Raw genomic sequence first — 19,571 nt, forward strand, 5'->3', positions numbered from 1 at the left:
TCTTCCCAGCAAAACTCAGGGTGGTAGCGAATGAAAAAACACACTTCTTTGACTCCTCGGAAGACGTGGAAGCCTGGCTGGACAATGGGACGGATAAGAATACTGAAAGATCAGGGCGCCCGGACAGGCCAAGGAGACGCAGGAGGTCCAAAAGACGACGCAGAGCCAGGTCACCCTCCCCAGCGGCCAGCAGCACCCAGCACAGCGCGAGCCCACCGGAAGAGGAAATGCGCAGGGAACAGCAGGAAGCTCTGTGGATGGTCTCGGAGCTCAGCGGCTCCCCTTCACAACGATCCCCGCCCGCCCACAGCCCCAGGGTGTCGCCAAGCGACGACGAAGCGATCTATGGTCTCCCGGACTCGCAGCTCTCAAATGGGCTGCCAGACATCACCCCACAAACGTCGGACCTGTTTGGTTAAAGAAGGAGAGCCACACCACGGGGCCCCCAGCAATAGAGGCAAAGACACAGCACAGCCCGGTGGAGACGGACACTGAACACGCAGTAAGTTGAGACACTTTCATACTTGCAGTAGCCTATTGCGGAGCAGCTGCCCGGCGGCACCCACGCCACATGGGCCACTACATTGCGGGGTCCCTATGGGTGGGCGATGGCTATCAGCTCCGAGCTCGACCGGGGCAGAGGCCCCATGACTTTTGAGACACGCTACCAACCAGGCGGTGGGCCGGCCTGACGGCCACTCAGGCCGATACTTCACATCCCCCTGGGAGGGCATTCATGCCTTCACGCTCAACAGACACCCACTGGGCACTCGGACTGCGCGATGGGCAGCAACCCCCCAGAATGGACTGTTCGTACTTTTTGCAGAATGTTTGGACGGCTGCACGTTTGGCAACCGACCCGATGGTATTCCCCCCAGTTAATGTTTACCCTCCTTTTCCCTACTGTGAAACGCTGCATGCATGACCTACAGGGGTGCTCACTGGACTTTTCTGGGTGCTGCTCGGATGAAATTGGAGACGCTCTGACACTGGGTGATGGAGGGCCCCTTGAGGAGGCGCTTGGTGTGGGGGGGAGAATGGGTGTGACTGACTTGTTATATGCTGATGGCTGAAGTCGTGATGTGTACCTGGAATGTACGCGGAATACACACACCCGCACGCAGGTACATGATTTATTCCTACTTAAAGAGACACAAGGTGCAGATCGCACTCCTTCAGGAGACACACCTAACAGCCCCTGAGGTACACACCCTGCGCAGGCGATGGCGCGGACAGATCTATGCAACTGGGTTCTCCTCTTACGCCAGGGGGGCACTGATATGGATAAGACCAGGGCTCCCGTTTGAAGTAGAGGACTCACACATAGACAAAGAGGGGAGGTTTGTGGCAGTGAAGGGACGCCTAGATGGGCGGCCGCTGGTGGTGGCGTCGCTCTATGCCCCTAACACGAACCAACAGGGCTTCCTCGAGACGGTGTCCACAACACTAGCACGCTGGCATGGGATCCCCTGGATGTTGGGGGGGATTACAATAGTGTATTGGATACCACACTGGACCGCTCATTCCCACCACTGCCCAATGCGCCAGTAGTAGGCGCCATGAAAGCTCTTATAGCCTGGGCCTCACACTGGAACTTGCATGATGTGTGGCGCCACCGGAACCCTACGGCCAGGATATTTTCGTACTATTCGGGAGCCCACACCCTACACACCCGATTGGACAGATTCATGCTCACAGATGATCTACTCCCGCTAGTGACGGACGCGCATTACATGGGTAGGACACACTCGGACCACAACCCACACATGTTAACTGTCTCATGGGCGAGTACTCGCCCCCCTGTCCCCACTTGGAAACTGCAGCCGGACCTCCTACTAGACGCGCCCTTCCGGGATTCACTGTTTGCACATATAGTGCATTACTTTGAGGAAAACGCAGGCTCAGCCACCTCTCTGCAAATGGAATGGGAGGCGTTTAAAGTGGTCATTAGGGGGCAGTGTTTAGGTACACAGGGGAATCTCAAAGGTCAGGTGGAGAAGGACTTACAGAGGGTGGAGGAGGAACTGAGTCGACATGAGCGGGACTCGGCGGGAGGGAACATCGATGGGCTTCAACTTGCGCAGGCGACCCATGAACGACTATTGGAGAGGCTCCGATGTCTGAATTTTGCGGCACATGCGGCGCGCACGCACGATAGGGGGGACAAGCCCGGTAAGTTACTGTCGTGGCTCATCGCCAGGAAGACCGAACAAAACCAGTCACAAAAGTGCTAGATGCGACTGGGATGCCCCTACACACACAGTCAGAGATTCACGGAGCATTCACTACACATTACAAAACGCTGTATCGCTCTTGCCTGCCCACACCCGCCCCGGACACGGAGGAATATCTCCGTCGGATACCGTTACCGGCGCTCACCGACGCCCAATGAACTATCCTCGCGGCACCCGTTGCCCCTGAGGAGCTCCGGGAGACCATAGCGGCGCTTTCCAACGGAAAATCCCTTGGCCCCGACGGACTCCCAGCGGAGTTCTATAAAGCCTACCAGGACCTCCTGATCCCTGAACTCGTTAAACTGTATGAGACGGCTCTAGAAGATTCCTCCCTGCCTCCTTCTCTGAGCGAAGCCACGCTGGTCTCCCTCTTGAAACCGGGTAAAGAGGGGACGCTTATGGGCTCGTACAGGCCGCTCGCCCTCCTAAACACGGACTATAAAAGACTAGCCTCCACCCTCGCGAGGAGACTGGCCCAATATACACCCATCCTGGTCCACCCTGACCAGAACGGGTTCGTACCCACACGCAGCACATCGCTCAACATCCGCCGGTTATTCAGGGTGCAGGAGTATGCGAGAGACCCTTGGCCAAGATCGGGTTGCATAGTATTAGACCTGGAGAAGGCATTTGATTCGGTAGAGTGGCCGTATCTCAGAACGGTTATGCAGAAGTTTGGTCTGGGTGACAACTATCTGGATATGGTGGGACTCCTATACCAGACGCCTACCGTCCGGGTCCGGATAGGGGGCCTGATATCGGATGCTATACAGGTGAGGCGGGGCACACGACAAGGCTGCCCGTTATCGCCCCTACTCTTCTCATTGGCCATGGAGCCACTGGCAGAGATGCTGAGGATGCAGGGCGCCGGGTGGGGCATCCCATTGATAGACGGGGTACACGCGGTTTCCCTGTATGCCGACGATCTACTCCTCTACGTCAGAGACCTGACGCGGATACCCCCGGAACTCACCAGCGCCCTCTGCGAATTCACGACGCACTCGGGACTAAGGGTCAACTGGGGTAAGTCTGGAGTTTTCCCCTTTCACCCAGATATGCAAGAGTGCGCAGTACAGCTAGGAAACACGACACTGACATGGTATGCCGGCACCTTTAAGTACCTGGGCATACACATTTACAGGAACGCGGCGGATATACTGGATGGCAACCTGGTTCGAGCCATAAACTCCTTGCGGACACAGATCCGATTCTGGGGCACGCTCCCGCTTAACGTCCCGGCCAGGATCACCCTGTCCAAAATGATAGTCTTGCCTAGACTTCTGTACTACTACTCGAACTTACCAGTATATGTCCCAGCTCGGGTCTTCAAAGAGCTGGAGGCCTTAGCACGAACCCTTATATGGAGCACAGGGAGACCGAGGGTGGCCCTGAAGAAATTGTATGCCCCGACGTCCTCGGGGGGACTGGCGGTCCCGAACCACGAGCATTACTATCTCGCCGCACAGCTTCAGTGGGTGGTAGCCTGGCTCGCGGGCAGAAACCTGAACGACACGGCCTCAACAGTCCCAGCAATGACCCATGCGGAGGCTCTCGCACTGTTCCACCCCCTCAGAGGCGTGACACACAAGACGCAACTGCACGTAGCAGTGGCACTGAGATGCTACAAGCGTGCCCTGAAATTAACCAAGGAGACTACACCCTACGCCCCAGCATTGCCTTTGGAGGGACTGCCCAGGCCAGGGGGAGTGGTGACAGCAGCGCGCCTGCACGACTGGGCGCAGGTGGGGCTTGAAACAATGGCGGACCTGTATGACGACGGGACCCTGGTACAGTTCGAAGGGCTAGTGGAGAATCCCGGACTGCCAGCGGGTCACTTCCTGATGCATGCATCGATGATACGGGTCCTCACGGAACACTGGGGCGACATGTCAGCGGAACCCGAGACACACCTCCTAATACAGTACCTACACGTCATGGGGGCGGGTACACACGTCGTACACTGGCTGACGCAGGCGCTGAGGTCCCACACAACGAGCTCCCTACATGATAAAGGGGTGATGTAGGGGGAGAGTAGTGAGAAAGGGGAGAAACAAGAGCCGCGCGCAGACAAACAAGAAATACCACCCCTGTGACCCCGCCCGCCCCCCCGCTCACCCCCCCCACCTCCCTTGTCACCCCTCCCCTCCAATTCCCCGCCCGCTCCGTCCTCCCTCCCCCCCGTCTGTCGACGGGAGCCACACACACAGGCGGCACCGCTACTGCACTCCCACCCCGGGATTCAGAGATATCACGCACCACCCATATCACCTTCCCGTGAGCACCACTGGGCGGCACCCTATGAGACCACTCCGCCCGAAACCTTCGAGACAGGGCCCGTACTGCAGCACCCCCTCCCCCAAGTTTGGGTTCATTACACCCTCACTTCCTTTCCTGTTCTTCCCTAGATTGGAACAGTGACACTCACGGCAGAGGTCGCCCCCCAGTTGACCACACCAGATCTGCCCTCCTACTCGCACCTTCACTTCTAGTACACAGCGACTATACACAGGAGTGCGGCACATATGCAAGTCACTGCCGCAACCTTCCACCCCATGGCAACGACATCCTGAACGATCTAGCCGTCCACAGCACACGTACAAGTCGCCCGGAACCGGGCCTGGATGGTCATTCACACTGTTGGGGAACATCACACTTCATTACTGACCAGAAGGTTGCGGACGCCGGGGGGGCGGCTGGTCATCAGGCTGCCCACCTGGGCGGGCGAGGTTGGATGTCCTGGTTGAAACGGCACTGCGAGTTACACTGTGATAAAACAATGGAATGAATGGTCTGGTGCACGCAGTGTCCACCCATAAGACAACAGGTGGTGTTCTTTATATACATGTGCATTTATTGGATTTTCAACCATCGTCAACATTCGCTCTGATACTGTACGAGCCACTCCAATTGTTGTTTCCCCTTTGAATTATGCACATAAAGAAATGTACCTGTATACCAAGAGTTTCAATAAAACAGATTTAAAAAAAAAATAAAGCAATAAAAGATTAAGAATACTAACACATGTGTATTGTTGTATGTTTTGGATGGAATTATGTTTTATCTGGTCATAATGGAAATGCTTTTCAAGTTCTATATTTTGTGACAACATATCAAGTAAAGCACAAATTTAACATGTTGGATCCATTACATATTCACTTTGTCAAACTTTGTTTACGTAATGCTGACATTGGGTACCTTTACTTTACTTTTAGTCTACCATTTATGTAATTTGAAGATATAGAAATTCACACCATTTTTAAAACACAATCAAAAATGTTACTCCAAAATTAACAATAAAAAATATTATCCTTCAGAATGTGTTGTTGCCTTGTACAAATAAGCTCTAATGTAAAAAAAGCAATGTGTTGAAAATTTTGCAAAACATCTTTAAAGATTGTAATCGCAGGATTATGCAAAGAAACCCCTCCATAACAAAACATTTCTTGTTTGAATTCCTGATTCCAACACGTTTTTGGAAATTGTTATATCTTACTATTTGGAAGTTCTTAAAAATTGGTATCTAAACATTGGTTTAGTACAAGTTGGGTAGACTATACAATTTCAGATCTTGTGTTTAGTGAATATAATATACCTTGTAAATAAAGCACATTTGCGGATGCATTCATTGATAAATTGCATTGTCCTTGTGACATGCAAGGTGATGCAGGCAGCGCAATTCCTTACTTTAGATTTACCAAGCTATGCAAAGGGTGATTTGTGCGGCTTTGGTTGGCTCTGTAAATAAATGTGAAGCAACGCAGCTGCTTGTGCTGCGTAGTATTACATTTCGAGCAAGGCGGCGGTCATTGGTTGGAGCATGGTCATTACCGTGCATCCATGTATAGAATTGACGCAATCCCAGATTTCACAAAAGTTCGTAAACCTGAGATTGCATGAATCAGTATGCTTTCCAGATGATGGCATAACAAGGAGAAAAAAACTTTTCTCGTTGTTATTTCCTCTCTATATGCCTGATACATTCTGAATAACATATAGAAATAGGAAAATGCCTCATTGGATTTTTCTTGTGCAGGAAGACATCTCTTATGGCACAAGGGGGCCTGCGTTGGTGCTAGGCAGCACACAGTGAGCTAGTGCAAGTAGGAATTTTCCAAATCTTTGTAAACATGAAGCTTTCCTGCTCTCTCCCTTTCATGCAAAGCAGCTCAGTAAGTTCCCTTCTTCCACTGCTTTGAGTGAAAAAAAGTGTAAATCTGCCCCCTGATAAGCTGTATTGAACAGTGAATTTGTAATTGCTTTCCAGGGGATTGGGCTGGCCAAAGATCAGTGTAGCCTAACCGGGTGCAACTGAGATACCCCTTGACTCCAAAGCAGGTGCATAAGCTATCTACCATTGAGGAGGAGAAGACACACAATATCTGTTATAAAAAAAGATTCATAGTGGAGGCTGTTGAGCCAGCTATGGGGATGGGGATGAAGACATCAACAGCCAGGAGGAGGCAGATATTTGGGCACCTCCTGGGCCTGAGCAAGACCAACCATTGGTGTCTAAACAGTAGGCCCTATCACTTTCCGGGCCTCCAACCACCCCAACTTTACTTCAGAGGCACTTATACCATAGGATCTTACACCAATGCCCCATGTATAGGGATCATTTCTTCCTTCAAGTGCACTCCCAGAGCAACATCAGCAGTTGAGAAACACGTTTGCCCCCAACAGCCCAGCTCTCTTGTGGCCATTCTATTTCCCCAAACTATGCATCATTGGCGACTCTCAAGGATGTATTGAGGCCAAACAGAGAAGTTCAGGGAACGATCTCTCAGAATATATGGGACTTAGTTGGAGAGGTCATGATACCCCAAGAGGTGATCACTGAAAATCTCTTGGTTCTCTTTATGTGATGCAGTGATATCAAGTCTAACATTGTGTCTGTCTCCCCAATCCACTCAACTTCTTGATGTCCCATCTCTCAGTTTATAGCTCCTCTGTTATCCCTGTATTTTCTTTTTTCTGTGGGGTGTCTGGTCCTACCACCACAACTATTTAACATCCATATTGGGAGATTGAGTTGATGGTGGTCGGGTTGGAGGTGGTTTGAGTTGTGGCAGAGGTGTGAGATAGGCAGGTGGTGTGTTCCTCTAAAGTTTAGGTTTTTCTGTGGAATCTTGTAGATGCCCATGAAAAATTACATTGGTCGAATTAGCTTATTACCCCTATCATCTTTATGGCCAGTGCATGTTGCCATGCACTCTCTTCCCTAAAGCTTACATAAAGGTTTGAAAATGATCTCAGTGATATTTGCCATATTTTGGTAATATTTCACAACTTTATCCAAGGAATGCCTGTCAACCATTTGATGAAGTCATTTAAGGGGGAAAGCTATGTCATGGATGGCAACCCCCATTGCACAAATATCCTCCAGAACATAAGATTGCTAATGGAAAAAATGATTACCGAGAGGGCAGCATTAGATCATGCCAACCACTGCCCCCTTCATGTGTGCCTGTTTTACATAAATCACAGCTTGTTCATCACAGAGATGGGTGCCAGCTGCCTGGTTATGGGAGAGCAATGATGAATGGGTATGGCTGTTCCCCACCAGGAGTATTCTTTCCTTGATGAATTGGAGAAGACGAGATATGCACCTTCATGGTAGGAGTATGTAGAAGATTGGGTAGGAGGTTGCACCTGTTAGTTGAGGGCTATATGGAGCTTATTCTTACATCAGTGGAACAAGCACCTATGTCTGCTTAGCTTAGACAGTGGAAATAGCATCCATGGCTGTTAGCTTATGGATGGGGACTTACAATCCTGAGAACTTGGGCCAGGCATCATTTTCATCACAATAGCATAATTTGGAGTAATTTCAGGTATTTGGCACAACAAAATGTACGCTTAATGCCTAAGATGATGTCATTATGCAATGACCTGCATTTTCCAAGTGCAAGTAACAAATCTTTAATGAAAGCTTCCAAAATCAACTCAAATACAAATGTTTAGGTTGATTTTTACTCAAGTGGATCGTTCTGTTCATTTTTGTTTTATCACAAAACATATTCAATTTTTTTTTCAGAAAATGTCATAGAAACTGGGAGGCTCCGGTCCATAAAATAGTAAGTTCAGATTCTTTTCCTGAACACTTCTCCTTCTGCTTTGTTCATGCTTGGCCATTTTGGATTTTTCAGGGAAAATATAATTTCCTTTTTGCTTGCAATCTCTGCAGCAGCTCCACTTCTGGAATCTTTACTGTTTGGGAACATTCAAGTAAGTTTAATGCAGTTCTTTGCAAAAAGCTGGTTGTTTGAGGGATGCAGACACCACTATTTTGTTCCATTTTTTTTTGTTTGTTGCTTTATGGCCAGGTGTTTGGAGAAGAGACTGATGTGGGATGAAAGTTTTTTTAGGGTTAATGTTTGCACATGTTTGGGATAATGGATGCCTTGGCTTCTAATATTCATTTTCTCCATTTCATTATTATTGTTTATTCATTTTGTATAGAGCTATTAATCATGTTACTGTGTTGTTGTTTTACTGATTGGGGCCTCATCTGTTCTGCAGTAGGTTTTAGATATATTTTTTAAGTATTTCTCACATTCTCACTACTGCTGTTCTGTAGGTATTTTTATCATTGTATGGGCTTGTGGATGGCCTTGTATACTATTCATGCAAAATGTAGGTTATTTTTCCCCAATGTGTCTGTTGCTGGCCACTGTCAGGGTGGTTCCTAGAGTCCAGGCCTACGTAGCCGCACATTTTTCTTTGGTTTTATATACTTTCTTGCTCATGTGCTTCCTACCATTTTTGTAAATATGTGTATGTGTGAGATGATTGATTACTGTGCTTGTTATATGTCTTTTAAATCATTTGAAAGGGTAATTGATGCAGCCTTGGGCTGTTTGTGGTTGGGGCATTGCAAAAATTCATTTTCTTCTCTGACAATGCTGATTCACTGGTGGTGAGTAAAGAGCAGTCCCATGTAGGATTGCCCTTTATTCACATTCAAGACCCATTTTGTTTGTATATGTTTTTCGCAATCATTTCCTTGCAATGCTACAAGATTTTATTTGGGGAGGGGAGGTGCTCAAAGGAGAATAGATCAGCCATGTTCTTTGTGCTCCATGTCTTCCTCTTTGCTAGCCATTTGGATGACCACCAATGTGTGGTGCCTGTGTGTGTATGTGTGTGTGTGTGTGTGTGTGTGTGTGTATGTTTGTCTGTGTATAATATACACCCCCCCCCCAGACACACACACATTTATTTGTGTGAGCTTACCTTTAGAGTAAATAATGCCTCCTGGAAAAAGCCAATTGAAAAAAACACTTTTAAACATCATTTACCTAGCCCTGCGTCCTTGACATGAGGCAGGTCAAATATGTCAGCCTAGTGGTGTGTGACCTGCCCCTGGGTTCAGGAGACACTGGTGAGCAGGAGTATGGTACTCTCCCCAACTGTAGCTTGCACTCTGTCAGGCTGCAGCCATTCCCGGGCTTGGCGCCTGCTACCAACATGAGGGTAAGGTGGCACTGTGCATAAAAGTTCAGCGCTGCTACCTCTCACTCATTGAAAAAGTGGGTCGGCTTTACCCCTTAAACCACCATCGACCACCTAGGGTTCAAGACGACACGGCAGTGCAGATAGCGTTTGCCATAGCTGATAAAAAAAGGTGGGTACAAACACTGAAAAAAGAGGGAAAATATTAAAAAGCACAGGGGCAGTCAGAGAGAAATAAATATAAAAAATATAGTTGAAAACAGGGGAGAGGTGGACCTGAATGGGGTGGATGGTGGTGAATGTGACTGGGAAGTTGGGGAACACGAGATATTGCTAGGCAGGTGCAAGCTGGAGTAATCAAAAAAGCAGCATGCTTGTGCAAAATGCCATGCTGTTCAGCAATGTATTTTACTGCAAAATCTATCTCTGGTGTTACTTTAGAAAATGAACCATCAGAGATGCAGTACTTGTAACTACGCATCATTTTTCATAAATATGGGATCGTTTTGTATAATTGCCAGAAAGCAAATTACACCACTTTCTCACATGCCTACTCAGAACTGGTCTTGGAGGAAGTCTGCTGTCCAGCCATTAAGTGACTTTCTTGAAGCTGTTCTGTATTGGGTCAACAATGTCCTCCTCTTCACCCTGGTCCTCCTCCTTGTAGACAAACTCCTTCTCCTCCTCCTCTTCTTCTTCTTGAGCAGTGTTGGCTGCTAAGTTTATTGCATGAAGGAGGACTGGATTCACTCCTTAGATTAGCCACCATCCTCAGCTTGTAGGTGGCTCAGCATCATCATCCAGTGCAATGTCCTCAGAAAACTGAAAAAGGACGCTGTAGATAGTTGAAGCACATCACATACAGTTCTCTGTATAGAGTTCCACAAAATATTTTAATTGACATTGTTCTAAAAACAGGTATCACAGTTAGTACAATACCATGTGAACAGAAATTAAGGGTTAATCCTTGCATGAAATTATTATCGCAGCAATGTCACTCACCGTATTGGTTTCTGAATCCCCTGTGAGGTTGACTGATGAACCAGTGTACTTGTAGTTGGAATTTATAACATTTCCTGATCCAGCAGCTATAGCGAGATAAAATATGTCCAATGTTTTTGTCAATTTATCAATGTGATCATGACACATTAAAGATAAATATATCAACAAGAATAAAAGAAATCAACTTTTTATATAATAAAATAATTAAATACATGTATTTATTAAATTACTTAATGAATGTCACTAAGTAATTAAAATAATTATGAAAAATAAGTAAGCAAAAGGAGTGATTATGAAATTTAGAAGTTAAGATTGGAGGTTTCCATACTTACTGCAGTGACGGATGGTAGAGAGAATAATTGCTCCTCCCACGATGTTCCTGATGTCATTGGTGTTGATGTTCACAAGGTGTTGACCAAGGGCTGTTGTATGACAAAAACTGATAGGAGAGAGACAGACACACATAGAGGAGTAAGTTATCTTAAATCATACAAGAAGATGATATTTTGATGGCTTAAATAAAAGGTTTGGACCCACAAATATTCATTTGCTGCAAGTTAAAACAAGGTCTAACAGACATCTTACAGCACTCCCCTTATGTTGCCAAGTCTAAGGGGAAGCTTATCAAAAAATATATAACATTTAATAAGTGCATTGCATAATGGATATCATGCTTGCGGATGTAGTTAGAATGTGTTGGGAGACCTGCTGTGTGTGTTAACCTGCTGCACTTGTAATAACTCCTGCCCCAGCACAGAAACCAATATGCTTGAAAGGGTGGCTGTATGAAAAGAGTAGAAATAAAGAAAGGTAATCAACCATCTAGGTATTTATACGATCTGTGTTTTAGGGTGTTTTTTGTTGGTTATCCATGTTATTTTGCTTAACGATGAAGGTATGGGTGAATTACAGATATGGGTGTGATTTTAGGTGTGTTTTTAGAGAGTGAGAGAAAGAGGGGCTTAAAATGTTACCTGCCACCACATTAGTGTTGTTGGAAAGAGGCAACCCATTTAGCAGATGCTTTGAGGACAGTGTAACTTTCTCCAAGCAGTTAAGATGAAGATGGAATCTAGGTGGCCTCTGAGGAAGTGCTTGTACAAGATTAATCCTGGGGACCGCCTCATTTCATCTTTGCCCAAGGTGTGTGCCCCATTCCCCAGTGCATTGACAGAGCCTGTCTTCTGTGTTCCACTGAGGGTGTATTGGAAAGGGGATTATTAGCAGTGATAAGTAGTGGCTTACCACTAGTAATAAGGCCACAAACACAATAAAAGGGTCAGTCCTTGGTGGCTGGCAACGAGCAGACAGGTATAACTTAGGAGACAAGTGTGTAAAGCATTAAAAACACCAATACATTAAATATGTAAGACACAACACACAATACAAATTCACCTCCAATCTATAAAAATAGATTATATTTTTGTGAACAAATAGACACCAGAACAACAAAAATCTAATGTAGGGAATTGGAGATATGAATTTTTAAAGAATAAACACTTTCTAGAGCTTAAACATTTATAGCACCTCTTTGGGACTTCTGGTCATGCTTGACAAAGTCAAAGTTTGAGGCCAACCGCAATGGAGCCCTAGTTGGACGCACTAAGCGGACGGCCTCGGTCAAAATTTTACCTTCACACTTGGAACGTTTTCTCAGGCAGTTTCACCAGCTTGAGTTTTTGCGAAGCCCCGGTCAAATCCTGTAAGTCTAGAACTCTAGAGGTTTCAGCCAGACAAGCCTTAAATCCAGGCTGGGTCGTTGTTGAATGTTGAAGCTGGCTTGACTCTCGATGTTGGGTTGGTAAACTTTTGGAGCTTTTTCAAAACGTTGCTCCAAACGTCTGGGACTTCTTCCTGAAGTTTTCCTTGAAGGTTAAATGTATCCAAAACACAAATCCAAGGGTCTTGAATCTCCTAGATGGTCCTTGGGATGTGTGGACTACAGTTTCCACAATGCACCTGGTCACATCCTTAAAATGCCACTGTATGCAATCCAGGTTGGGGGCTCTTGGTGGAGATGATGCAGGTGGCCTCTGTTATCCTATAGTTTGGACGAATCCACTCCTTAAAATTTCAAAGTCAAGCAAAGTCCTTCTGGTGCTGCGTCCCACAAAGTGCAGCAGGTGCAGTCTTAGTGAGAGCAGTTGTCTTGGTGAAGGCAAGTGAGTCAGCAGTGCAGTCCTTCTTGTTCTTGGCCCTTGACCCCACCATGTAGGTCGCTCCCCCTCGGCACAGTACCGCCTGTGTCTCCCTGCCCCAGCTGCCGCTGCTGAGGAAGTTTGAAACCTTCCACCACCCACAGGCTACCGCCTGCGCCGCTTCCCTGGTGGCCAGTGGTAGGCCGTAGATAGGTTTCTTCATCCTCCGCTTTATTGCTTTCATTGTATTGCCTGTATTTTCATTGTTGTGTCTGTGACTGCTGTTGTCTGTCTTCCCCTGCTGCCTGTACGTGGTCTGTGCCCCTTTTTCTTCCCTCTGTTCCCCTCACTGCCCGGTCTTTCCTTTTGTACCCCTCACTGCCCCATGTCTCTGCCCGGTTTTCCCTTCTGTTCCCCTCACTGCCCCGTGTCTCTGCCCAGTATTTCCTTCTGTTGCCCTTGCTGCCCCGTGCCTCTCTGCCCGGTCTGCCTTCTGTTCTTAGCTAACCCTGTATTTCTGTGTTCTGTATTTTACCTCTTTGCCACTCATGTTTCCGGTATTTCTGTGCCCTTTTGCCTTCTGTGCCATTCGTTTTTCCCTCGTTTTTGTGCCCCTTTTTCCTTCTGTTCCACTCATTTTTTGTGCCTGTCTGCCTTCTGTGCCACTCGTTTTTTCCCTCATTTCTGTGCCCCTTTTGCCTTCTGTTCCACTCGTTTTTTGTGCCCTTCTGCCCACTGTTCCACTCGTTTTTTTGTGCCCTTCTGCCCTTTGTGCCATTTGTTTTTCCCTCGTTTTTGTGCCCCTTTTGCCTCTACGACGCCAGCACTCTGCACGCTCTCAACTCCGGACGGAGCCACACCTGCTTTAAGGCCCCTTCACCTGCTGGAACTGCAGCTACACCGCCTCAGAGCCGACAAACCACCCGCCAAGAAAGACCCCAACCACCTCCGATGCATACTACTAAACACCCGCTCCGCACACAAGTATGCCGTCGAGCTATGGGACCTGCTCAACACAACATCCCCGAACGCTGCCTTCATGACAGAGACCTGGTTTAACGACTCCTCCACACCCAACATCGCCATAGCCATCCAAGACGGCTGCAAGATCACCCGCAGGGACCGCACCAACGGAGTCGGAGGAGGAATCGCCATCGTTCACAAGAACAGCATCGGGGTCTTGACTAGCACCGAAGACGCACTCAGCACCACCGAACACATGCATTTCCAGATCCACACAGGCCCTAACACCACCCATAGATGCACCATTATCTACTGACCCCCCAAACCCCGCCCCCAGTTCAGCGACTTGATCAGCACGCACACCCTGACCTCCACCGACTACATCCTCCTCGGAGACCTGAACTTTCACCTTGAGAACAACAACAACAACTCCACAACGCTGATCAATAATCTCCCCAACCTCGGACTGAAGCAACTCATCACAACGCCCACAAACTCCGCTGGCCACATGCTTGACCCTGTCTTCTCCTCAAGCACGCATGTTTCCATCAGCCACACCACCGAACTCCTCTGGACCGACCACCGCTGCATCCACTTCACCTTCCAGAAGCCCACTACACACCACTGCACCCAACAGATCCCCGACGCTGCTGGAGCAAAATCACAGAAGACCAACGACACGCAAACCTTGCTCTCAGCCACCCACGAACCCTCCAACACCGACGGTGCTGCCCACAGTCTCAGACGCTGTATCGAGGACTACACCAACACCCTCGCCTTCTGAAGAAACCCCCCCACAGAGACACCAGCCAGAGGGCCAGCTGGTTCACCCAGAACTCCTAGCCTCCAAGCAAGCCTGCCAGAAATGAGAGAATAAATGGCACAGTGAACAAACTCCAGACAGCCACGCAGCACACAAGGACGCTATCCGCAACCACCACCACCTCATCAGGGTGGCCAAGAGGACCTCCTTCAAAGACCGCCTCGACAGCAATGCACACAATAGCAAGGGGCTCTTCAACATCGTGAAGGAACTCTCCAACCCCAGCTCCAACACCAATGACATCCCTCTGTCTCAAGTTCTGTGCGACTCCCTCGTCACCTTCTTCCGCTGCTAGCAGACATCAACAACAGCTTCAACACCCAGACAGCCTCAACAGACAGCAACGTGCAGACCCTCCGCACACCATCAACCATGACCCCCTGCTAGCCTGGGACAGTGTGAGCATCAATGACACCATCAAGACTATGTGCACAATCCCCTCCGGCTCTCCGTCAGACCCATTCCCGCACCAGGTCTTCAAAATTCAACAAAGCAAGCAGCTCCATTGCACCCCACCTGCGCAATGTCATCAATCTCTCCCTCGAGACGGTGACCTTCCCAGAGATCTGGAAACATGCCAAGATCAACGCCCTACTCAAAAAATATAAGGCAGACCCAAGAGACCTCAAAAACTTCCGGCCATCTCTCTGCTCCCCTTCCTGGCCAAGGTTATCGGTTAAACCGTCAACAGACAGCTAACCCGTTACCTCGCAGAAAACAGAATCCTGGACCCTTCCCAGTCAGGGTTCTGCAGCAACCACAGCACTGAGACTGCCCTCATCGCCGCCACCGATGACATCAGGACCCTGCTGGACAACGGGGAGACCGCAGCACTCATCCTCCTCTCTCTGCCACCTTCGAGACCGTCTGCCACCGCACACTATGCACAAGCCTCCATGTCACAGGGATCCGAGACAAGGATCTGGATTGGACCACCTCCTTTCTCTCCGGCAGAACCAAGAGCATCCGCCTCCCCCCATTCTGTTCCAAAGCCTCCGAAATCATCTGCGGTGTACCCCAGGGATCCTCCCTCTGCCCGACGCTGTTCAACATTTACATGGCCCAGCTCGCACATGTAGCCCAACAGCACGACCTCAATATAATCTCCTATGCCCACAACACACAGCTGATCCTCTCCCTCACCAAGAACCGCATCACCGCCAAAGCCAACCTCCACAAAGGAATAAAGGCCATCACCGACTGGATGAAGACCAGCTGTCTGAAGCTGAACTCGGACAAGACGGAGGTCCTCGTCCTCAGCTCCAACCCTTCAGCCTGGGACAAATCCTGGTGGCCGACGGCACTGGGGGCAGCCCCGACACCCACCGACCATGCACGCAACCCGGGAATCATTCTCGACTCAACGCTCTCAATGACCAAGCAAGTCAACGCTGTCTCCTCCTCCTGCTTCAACACGCATGCCCCAACAAGATCTAGAGATGGATCCCGACAGATACTAGAAAGACAGTCACGCAGGGCCTCATCAGCAGCAGACTCGACAATGGAATCGCCCTCTACGTGGGAGCCCTGGCCAAGCTCGGCACGACTGATCCTCGACGTACCACGGCACAGCCACATCACCCCCCACCTTAGAAACCTGCACTGGCTCCCCGTCAACAAGAGGATATCCTTCAGGATCCTCACCCACAAGGCACTTCACGAGACCGGGCCCAGCCTACCTCAACAGACGGCTCTCCTTCTACATCCCCAACCACCAGCTACGCTCTGCTGACCTCTCACTCGCCACCGTCCTGCGCACACGAAGAACAACCACCGGTGGGAGATACTTCTCCCACCTCGCCGCCAAGACATGGAACACCCTCCCACCTCACCTCAAACAGACCCAAGACCTGCTGACCTTCAGGAGGATACTCAAGACCTGGCTGTTCGATCAGTAGCCCCCCCCCCCCCCCCAGGGCCTTGAGACCCTGGCGGGGATGTAGTGCGCTTTACAAATGATTGATTCTTGTTTCTTCAGTCAGCAGATCTGAGAAGCTTTGCAGCTCTCCCATATTTATTCATGGAGTCTGGGTGTCAAGCACATTGTGCAACCCTGACCAATTGGATGCAGGGTGCCACTCATGTGTATGACCACTTCCTCAAAAATGTGGCATATTATTGTCCCAGAAAGCACAGTTCTCCCAAAATCCAACATGGAGAAAGCCTCCCCGGAGGAGCTGTATCAGGCTAACTGAACCTACTGGTGTAGCTAATTTTCCTAAACACTCCCTTTCCAACCTCTCCCTAATTTAATTGCATAGGCTCCTGTCAGGCTGAAAAAGCAGGATTTGGGGGTGGACCTGTGCTGTACTAAAGTGACATTCTTCCTTTGAAGACCAGTTTGGCTTCCCCTCACCCCCTTCCTACCATCTGCTCTGCAGTTTGTAGTTCTCAACCTATAGGAAACCTATTGTGTTCTCTGACAGGACACTTCACACCTCATCAGGCAGCACAGGCACAGCCAGGGAGCAGGCTGGCCAATCAGAAGAGGACAGCTGGCGAGCTGGACTTTGGCTCACAGAAAAGAAAGTTTAATAACTTATTTTCTGTAATAGTACAAATCCAGCAGTGGCAATTTTTTGGGCGCATCTATTAATTTGATATCTTGAAGTATATTTTTACATGGCTCCTATCAATATTTATAGTTAAATAAAATATTACAATGCTAGCCTATGAAGCCATTCACTACAATGCGGAAAATGGAATTAGCAGTTTATCCCTCACAAGGGCTTATAAAACATATTGTATTGTGTCCCTTTTTATAGTTACAAGGCATCCTACCCCTGGGGCACTTAGCGTAGACCTCAGGGGTGACTTATAATTAAAAATGAGGTCGTTGGAGACTTTAGACGTACCATTAAATTCATAGTTGATTTTGTATATAAATGTAATGTAAAGGCAGCCTGAAAGGCAGTGCTGACTTTAAACTGGCAGCAGGCAACACAACAGTGTACACATGCAAGCGCAGGAACTCTAGTAGGCCTCTAAACCTCCATACCCTATTTTATACTGGGGACTTATAGGCAGGTTGTCAGTACCAATTATATTTACACCTAATTTGCATATCCTTAATATCAGAGCACTGGCCCTGGGTATGGTAAGAAGAGGCCAGGGTGCAGTCGGAGTCAGAAAACTAGCATCTGGTGGTAAAATGGAGGCAAAAAGTGGGGGGGACACTGCATCCAGGTCCTGATTTCTTACAGGATGAATGGAGGCATCCTGTGCTCTTGTTTGTAGTGTTTTTCTACAAATGTAACTACAAAGGCTTTCTCCCCTCCAGTGCAATTTATCTTCAGAAGTGGGGACTGCATCCTCCAGGCAGAAAGTAGTAGCCGCAGAATATGAAAGATGAAGCGAAAACAGGGCAGTATTTGCATAGTTGGAAGGGATGTGGCCCAGGTCTGTATGGTTTGGTTCAGATGAACATAATCCTCCTTGTCCCCTGTAGTGCCAGAGGCACTCTTGTGGTCTGACACCCTGTGATGACCTTTGACTACCATTATTTTAATTGACTTTAGTGTGTTATTTTATCCTAGCCTGAATGCGCGATGTCCTGCATATATTCTTTCTTGTAATCTTGCAGTCTTTCAGTGGGAGCTGTCACAGAGAAGAACAGCCTTGCCAAGAACAGAACGTGTAGGATGTGCATTTGAAAGCATGAGAGGGAGAGAGAGGTGTTAAATGTTCTTTTTGGTCTCAAAATGCGTTGTGAGTAGTGATGCACAAATGTGCTCGGTGTTGTACATTGAGAGATGAAGTATGTGATGCTATAGGACATGGGGAGAGGAAGTATGTGAATCTATGAGCAGTTGTTCACAAATGTGCATTGTGTTGTGCATTGGTAGAATTATGAAGTTCTTACTATTGGCTTTGACATGGCCTCATGTCATCCTGTTTTCTGACTCTGTGCTTCAGCTTTTCTGCATGCACAGAAACGCTTGCAAGTTGTTTGGATTAATCACGTTCAAGGATTGTTTTGTGAGAGATTGTTTAATGTACCCTGGAAGACTTTGTGAGCTTTGTCAAGATAAAGGCAGGAACATGCAAGATTGGAGAAGGGGACTTGGGAACTCCTTCCTGCCATTGGAATGCTTGCTTGGAAGCTGGCCAGTTCTGGTAAGATTCCTCTGGCACGTGGGGAGGTTTCTCTCGAACCTTCTTTTTTTTTATTATATATTTTTATTGAGTTTTTAGACCAGCAGACAGACAAAAAGAACTAAATACAAAAATAAATATGCTATACCTTCATGAATTATAAAGCGTCCACAGCAGAGTACACAGTAATACATAAATTAATATAAACAACAGAGTCATTACTGCCCCAACCATTTCTCGATTGGTGACCAAATTTTACATCCAAACATTTTCCGTCTAATACCCTTTAGTTTGTACAGAGAAGATTCCAGATGATATATAGCTAACAGTTTAGCTTGCCATTTTACGAAATTTGGTGGTTCCGGGTCTATCCATTGCGAAGTAATACAAAATCTATACACAGACATACTTAAAAAAACAAAAGCTTCTTCTGCGACCGACCGTTTATAAACTAGGCTCTCTTCTACACCGAATATTACCAATTGTGCAGGTAATTTTACCCCAATACCCAAACTGTCCTTAAAAAATCTCTCAATTTCTGAAATAAAATTAGACAGTTTAGGACAAAGAAAAAAAACATGAATCATGTCTGCAGCAGCTAAGTTACAACGGCTACAGTTGGTCCCCCGTCCAGACTTCCATTTTGTTAATTTAGCTGGCGTATAATACAAATCAAACACCGACATATAATGTTGGGATTGAAGAGAGCCATTTGATTATACACTATTAACTGTCTCCAAATTTCTTTCTAACGCAATTCTCTCTACACACAGCTTATCTTGCCATTTCTTCTCTCCAGCCAAATGATCATCTTCCTCCGTTGCCAAAAGAAGTTGATACAGAGAACCCATTTTAGGCCTTCTT

This window comes from Lissotriton vulgaris, chromosome 2_1 (assembly GCF_964263255.1).
Source record: "Lissotriton vulgaris chromosome 2_1, aLisVul1.2, whole genome shotgun sequence".
Taxonomy (NCBI): Eukaryota; Metazoa; Chordata; class Amphibia; order Caudata; family Salamandridae; genus Lissotriton; species Lissotriton vulgaris.